Source organism: Nyctereutes procyonoides, unplaced genomic scaffold (assembly GCF_905146905.1).
Source record: "Nyctereutes procyonoides isolate TBG_1078 unplaced genomic scaffold, NYPRO_anot_genome, whole genome shotgun sequence".
NCBI lineage: Eukaryota > Metazoa > Chordata > Mammalia > Carnivora > Canidae > Nyctereutes > Nyctereutes procyonoides.
In genome coordinates, this window is record NW_026575146.1 from 72,096,584 (window position 1) to 72,104,019 (window position 7,436).

The 7,436-nt window shown below is 52.1% G+C and overlaps 1 pseudogene; it reads right to left on the minus strand.

Moving 5' to 3' along the window:
- Positions 1 to 1,198: 1,198 nt before the first annotated feature.
- On the minus strand, positions 1,199 to 5,256 carry LOC129500630 (kallikrein-1-like; annotated as a pseudogene).
- Between the last annotated feature and the right edge of the window lie 2,180 nt (positions 5,257 to 7,436).

Here is a 7,436-nt window from a genome sequence, read left to right on the forward strand (position 1 = left end):
ATCTTGTGAAAATGTCCATGCAACCCAGGGCAATTTACACATTCAATGCAATCCCTATCAAAATACCATGGACTTTCTTCAAAGAGTTGGAACAAATCATCTTAAGATTTGTGTAGAATCAGAAAAGACCCCGAATAGCCAGGGGAATTTTAAAAAAGAAAACCATAGCTGGGGGCATCACAATGTCAGATTTCGGGTTGTACTACAAAGCTGTGGTCATCAAGACAGTGTGGTACTGGCACAAAAACAGACACATAGATCAATGGAACAGAATAGAGAATGCAGAATTGGACCCTCAACTTTATGGTCAACTAATATTCAACAAAACAGGAAAGACTATCCACTGGAAAAAAAGACAGTTTCTTCAATAAGTGGTGCTGGGAAAATTGGACATCCACATGCAGAAGAATGAAACTAGACCACTCTCTTGCCCCATACACAAAGATTAACTCAAAATGGATGAAAGATCTAAATGTGAGACAAGATTCCATCAAAATCCTAGAGGAGAACACAGGCAACACCCTTTTGAACTTGGCCATAGCAACTTCTTGCAAGATACATCCATGAAGGCAAGAAAAACAAAAGCAAAAATGAACTATTGGGACTTCATCAAGATAAAAAGCTTCCCTCATCCTCATGATGCACTCCCACTCCCCACTCCCCACAGGCACCCCTTCTAGTGTTTTCATTGGGTGTCATTACTTGACTGTGTTCTGCAGAATGAGTATTGTGGGTTCATACTATAATTTGTGTAAGGCTGTTATGCTCCATGACTCATCGTGTGTTCACACTTTTTTACTTCTGGCTGTGTTTTAAACTCCATCCTTGGTGTGCATACATCTGCTTTGTCCTTCTGACTCTGCTCAGTGCCACATGCGGAGCATCTGCCATATGTCACTGCCCACCCTGGGAGGGTGGACACCCTCCTTCCCACAGGACCATAGCCACCCCCACCATAAGTGCATCCCTGCAGAACCTATGTGAGAAGATCTCTCCAGACATTGCCTAATGTCTGCTGGAAGTGGGAGGGACACCCCCATTTGAAAACCACTGGTCTCAGTCTCTGCCTCTGCCTCCACACTTTAGGACACATGCCAAGCAGGTCCCTAACGCCCAGGTGCTCTGTATCCAGAAAGGCTCAATGATGCCAGAATTTGATGTGTATTCTATTGACTGAGGAGGGGAAGATCAGAGGCATTCAGTTGTTCACTGACATAGTGTCTCTGATCCACTGCAGGTAGTGGAGTCAATTTGGTGTAGACAGCAGGCATACTGGGGCTGCCACATGGGATATGGCCCCAGGATGTGACTCCTTGAAGCATCCCATCACAGATAAGTGGGCTGCCCGAGTTACCCTGCAGCACAAAGGGGAGAGGAAAAGAAAGATCACAAAGCTGCTCACCTGAGAGACTAGGGACAAAGTTCGGATCATTCTAAGTCTTGTCTGCCTCTCTCTTCACTCTCAGTTGCTCAGCAAACCCTATGGGCTCCCTTTAGGGGTATCAGAAGTGGGGACCCATCCCTGCCTCCACCCTCGCCACCCCTGTCCTCACCCCACACCAGGCCCCCCACTTCTCCTCACCCCTGCAATCTGACCACACAGATGCCCAAGGGACCTGTGAACACACACATCAGACCTTGTCCTGCTTCTGCCTAGCTTTGCCCACAGCCCCTGGGTCCCTCAGAGGAACCACAGTTACCTCCCTTTTGCCCCAGGTGAAGCCCCACAGGATGGGTGCCCTTCTTCCCTCTGGCATCACCTCCCACTCTCTCCCCTTGCTCATTGGGCTCCATCCACACTGGACTCACTGATACCCTCACATGCCGCATCAGGCATGCCATCTGGCCCACTTCCCTCAGAGCCACAGCACATGCTCTGCTCTTCCTCCCCCCACACACACATTCACCTGCTGCAGGTGTTCACTCAATCCCACCTCCTTCCTGTCTTCTCCCTCATCACTGGGCTATCTGTCCCTGCCCTGCTAGGTCTCCTCCTGCCCCAGGGCACCAGCACCTCCTGACATGCACTATCACTTCTGTGTCACAGTCGCTGTGTCCATCTGTGTCCCCTCACATGGGGGCAGGGAGAGGTGGGGAGCCTCTCTGAGGGGGGCTGTTCTCTGTTGGTCACTGCTGTCTTCCCAGGAGTTGACATAGTAAATGTTCAGTAAATATGTGCTGCATGGAGGGGGAGGTGAACTGTGATGTGGGAGACTGAGGGGCAGGTGGTGCCTGGATCCAGGTGTGGAAAAGGGCAGAATGCAGGCACTGTGGGGGTGGGGCTACACCCAGGCAGCACTGGGACAGATGCCTGGTTAACCCCACACCCCCTGCACTGAAGCTGGGTCCCCTCCACCAGCTCAGGTGACTGAGGGGGAGGGGCTGACTCACCAGACAGCTGTCACTGATGGTCTCCAAAGGCTCAGCGCACAACATTTGATCTGTCATCTTCTGGGAACAGGCCTTGGCACATACATCTTTGGGTAGGAGTTTGAGGTCTGCACACTGGAAATTGCCAATGTATGTGACTAGGAGCAGGAGGAAAAAAGAGCTGTGACCAGACCCCAGGTGGCTCCTCAGAAGCTCCTCAGAAGGAGGTTTCCCAGAACCAGGTGCTCAGTTCCCAGCCCCTTCCTCCTGACACCCAAATGTCTGGGCTCCAGGCTGCAGGGTCTGGCCCCAGCCAGAGGCATAGCAGGTGCTCCCTACTTGGGGTTCCTGGGGGGCAGGTCCAGGACCCTCACAGCATCTGTAATCTGAGCGGGCTCTGCGAGGCGCAGCAGCACAAGGTCATGGCTATAGTCCTCTTCCGGGAGGCGAGTATGGTTCTTCGGGAGACTCAGGCTGAATTTAGGGTGAGGGAAGCTTGTAACATCCTCAAATAACTGGCAGTATCTTCATGGTCGAACAGGTTGTGGTGAACCAGCCAGAGCTGGTAATATCTGGGGAGAGAGGGGGCCCCAGGGAATGAGAGAGGAGCGGGATAGGGAGACGCGGCCAGGGAGCAACATGAAGTAAGTAAGCATGGAGAGAGAGGCTGCAGGAAAGAATTAGTCATGGAAAAATAGAGACCTTGGGAAAACAAAAGATCATGACAGCATGAAGGACAGATCCAGAGACTAAGAAGCAGTGAAAAAGAAAGAGCTTGAAACAGGAAAAGGGACGAGGCAAAGGGGAGAACAGTGAGCCAGAAGGAGCCTACAGGGACAGGAGTGGAAGGGAAAAGGCAGCAATCCTGAGAAAGGGTCCCTGGAAGGAGCAGGAGGGAAGGAACAGGGAAGAGTAGGAGCAGTGGAGGTCCAGTGAGACAGAGACAAGAAGCAAAGGGAGAGAGTGAAGAATACAGACCCTGGCGGGGGGGGGGGGGCTGAGAAAGAACTGGGAGGGAGGACAGAGTGGGGAGGGGGCCTGGGACCACTCAGCTGCAGTGGGGACTGTGGGCCTGGTTCCCAGCCCAAGGCTACCTTCCTCCCTGGACCTTCTCCTCCATCTTCTTCCTCCTGCCTACCTTCCTCCTCCCCTTCCTCCTCCTCCTTCCTCTGGGCCCCCATGGAGCAACAGGTGAAACCAGTCATTCTATGTGTCTCCCTGCAGGACACCCTATCCTGGAGGGAGGGGTGGGGCACCTGAGAAGCCCCCTCACACACACACACACACACATGGCTAGATAGTCCCTTCTGTTCTCTGAGGGTCCCCCTCACTCCCATCCTGGGAGGTGCTAAGCAGCAATGGGGGAGAGGGAGTGGAGCAGAGACCCAGGGAGATAGATGGGGCAGAGAGATGGAGGGTGAGACATACAGTGACAGGGATGCAGCAGAGGGATCCAGAGGAGGGCAGACACAGGGACACACACAGACACCAAGACAGGAAAGAGAGGGAGATAGAGATAAATCACAGTCAGACACGTGACAAAGCCAGGTACTGAGAGACACAGAGACAGGGCAGAGAGACACAGGAAGACAGTTATAAGGGGAGACAGAGAGACACAGGCTGCCCTGAGAGGGCTTCCCCGGGGTTATCCCTGCCACTCTCCATGGGACCCAGACCAAGGCCACCTTTCTCTCCCTCAGTCCCCCAGCCTCCCCTGAGGCTAACCCAGGGGCACTGCCCAGTTGTTGATTCCTGTGGGAACACAGACACTCCCCACCCCGAGACCTCCTGCTCATACCCACTTGTGGAGGCAGTGGGCAGCCAGGAGCAACCACTGTGAGTGCACAGGATGCCTCCACACCTGTTACCAGTGAAATTGTACACAAATGAATGCCAAGGTTGGAAATTCTTCTCACAATCCTTGCCTCCTATGATCCTGGACAGGATTGGGGGTGCAGCACCTGCAGAGCCGTGGCTGGGTCAGGGCAGGTGGGAGGTGGGAGTGGGAATGGAAGCCTCGACCAGGAGAGGAACATGGGCACAGAGAGCAAGGTTGAGGGTCTGGGGAGATGGTCAGGGGTTTGCTAAGGCTCTGAAATTCTCCACCAGCCTCTTAACTGTGATGGTAGTGGGTCCTGGGTGGGGAGATTTTCTGCTGAGATAGACCCCATCCCAGGAATCAGATAGAAGACAAGGCAGCTTCTGTAGCAATTTGTGGTGTGGAGGCCAGGTGTTTTGGGGTGAAATTTGAGTTCCTTGGGGGAGGAGATGGCTCAGAGAGGAGGAAGGGGTTCTAGAAACCAGTGATAAGGACCTCAAAGGAAATGATCATTGACTGGGAAGGAAGGTAAGAGGTCTCAGGCTGGGATAGCTCCTATGTCTGGGGTGAGACTGTAGGGCTCTAAGGAGGTTCCAGTATTTAGGGGATGAGGCAGAGAGCCAGCAGCTGGATGGGAAAGTTCACCTGGGGACTCAGGAGCCAGAGCACTGGAGGTAAGAGGGGAGGTCCCAGGGTCCAGTGAGAAGGGGACACTACTTGGAAGAGTTGGGGAACCCCAAAGTGAGACACAGAGAAAGCCTCAGGCTGTGCTTCTATCAAAACTGCCTGGGGGTCACGAGAGAAAGCAGGGACCCATGTGGCAGTGACAGGGCTGTGAGGAAGGCTTTGGGATGGGGGTGGGAGAGGTAGGAAGACCTGGCACTCTGTCTGGCCTGGCTGAGGGCTGGAGGAATAGGCTGCCTGATGGCGGGAGGAGATGGTCTTGTGGAGGCAGGGGAGGGTGGTCAGAGCACCGTGAGAGTCAGGGCCCCTCTCCCTCTCTCAGATCCACTCTACTCACCAGTCCACCCCAGGGACATTGCCAGGCACAGGGCCAGGAACCACATGGTGACAGGAGTGCTGGGAGCTGGCAGACAGTGAGCTACGAGCTGGAGAGCAACCCTGGGGAGCCTTTAAAAGCCTACATACACCCCCAGGGCCCCGCCCCTGCTCTGCTGCCACCCAGAAGCTGGCCAAGGCCTGGCCCTGCTTCTGGGTGTGGATAGCCCCCACCCCCAGGCCTATTGGAGGGATGAAAAAGCAAACACCTGTTGTCCTAGGTCCTTGATCATGCTGGATATATTTCAGGGTCTGAGGCCAAATGGGACAGGACCTATAGCTCTGTTGCCTTGCTCTTGATGACAGGGGCAGGGAGGGGAAGCCCCAGAATGACAGAATCAGCAGCTCTGGAGAATCATGATGCCTATCACAAAGCTTCTAATGCCTACACCCCAAGAGAGATCTTGTACTCCAAAGCCCATTAGACCCTCAAATACTTGCACTATGTCCCTGAAACTCTCTGATCTCCGCACCTCTCTGAGCCAAGATGCTTGTGTTCCCCAACTTCCCACATCTCTGAAATAGGAGCTCTGACTTCCAGAACTCCCTGGTTCCCACACTTTCAGGTGCAAGATCTAGTTCCCCTACTATAACACTTCCCTCAAAATCAATCCTTGGGATGCCGGAGCTCCACAATCCCGGCGCTATTGGACTCAAAGATATGAGATTCCAAAGGTGTCCTGGAGCCAGTCTCCTAGCATCTCACAATCCAGTGTTCTCCAAAACAAGGCAGGGGTCCCGACATACAGCCCCTCCCAACTCCTCAGTCCTCAACCTGGGTATCTGAAGACCCAGGACACTCAGATGACCTGCCCTTCCAGGTAGAGAATCCTCAAGGAAATCCAGTGGCCCCGCTCCAATGAACATTTATTTCTCAAGGGCCTCATTCATGCACCTCAGGATTAAGTGGCTTGGAACATCACAATTTGCAGCCTCAGAAGAGACTCAAGAACTAGAGCCTTTTGGCCTCCACTGTTGACCCACAAAGTTTCCCAGGTGCTATAGACAGAATGTCTGCGCCCGCCACTCCCAAATTCATAGTTGAACTCCTACTCCCCACTGTGATGTTTGAAGAAGTGGGGCCTTTGGGAAGTGATGATGTCACTATGGTGGAGCCCTCATGAATGGAATGAGTGCACACAGAATGTATGGCACAGAGACTTGGTTCCTCCCAACCTCTCAGCCAAACTCACTGTCATACAAGCTTATGAATGTGGTCACACTCTTTCACAGATGTGCTCACGTGCAAATCACACTTTCAAACCTGAGTACTGATATGGACAGCGCTTCAAGCTGAAATTCACTTGGCATATACATGTGATTCACAGATCGCAATAGATGTTCGTATGTGTGCATATGGACATAGATAAGTCACGAGTGCCTATGGATGCACAACACTCACGCAAAGCTTTGGATGTACAAACTCAGACCTCAATTCACAGTCTCCAGTGGACGTCTGGACACATCCCATGTCAGAGAGGCACACACTTGTACAACGGTCTAGAAATACAAGCTGGGGTCCTGAACAAGGATATACAGGCGAGAGACATCAGTATGCACTCAGGCCCCTGAAGAGATGTTCACAAACGTTGAGTCTCTGAAATGGTATTATAAGCAGCATTTGAGCTCTGTGTGTTTCCATTTCCTCATCTATTAAATGGGGGTTATTGTTAGGATAAATAGGGGTGTGTGTTTCTGTGTGTGTGTGTGTGAGAGAGAGAGAGAGAGAGAGAGAGAATGCCTGCGACAAGTTACAGCTTAATAAATATTAGTTATTTTAATCAAGAATACATGATATTTGTAGGACATACCTGTGAATATTCATGTTGTGAACACAAATATGGCCACAGTCAGACATCTATGCCGACCCAGGTACATGGTCAAGGTCAAAGCTGGATTAACCCACATGCCACTTAGTGGTGATTCATGGTGGCAGGCACAAACCCAGAGACCAAGCATTCCGGTGTGGACCCGGTGGATCAGACTCCAGGGCCGTACCTGGACACAGGGCTGGGCATTGAAGATGACAGAGACATAGCTGAAGATACAGGCAGGACATATTTATCCATCTCTACACCAGCCCCCAAGTCAGATGATTTTTTTTTATTTTATTTTTTATTTATTTATGATAGTCACACACAGAGAGAGGCAGAGACACAGGCAGAGGGAGAAGCAGGCTCCATGCACT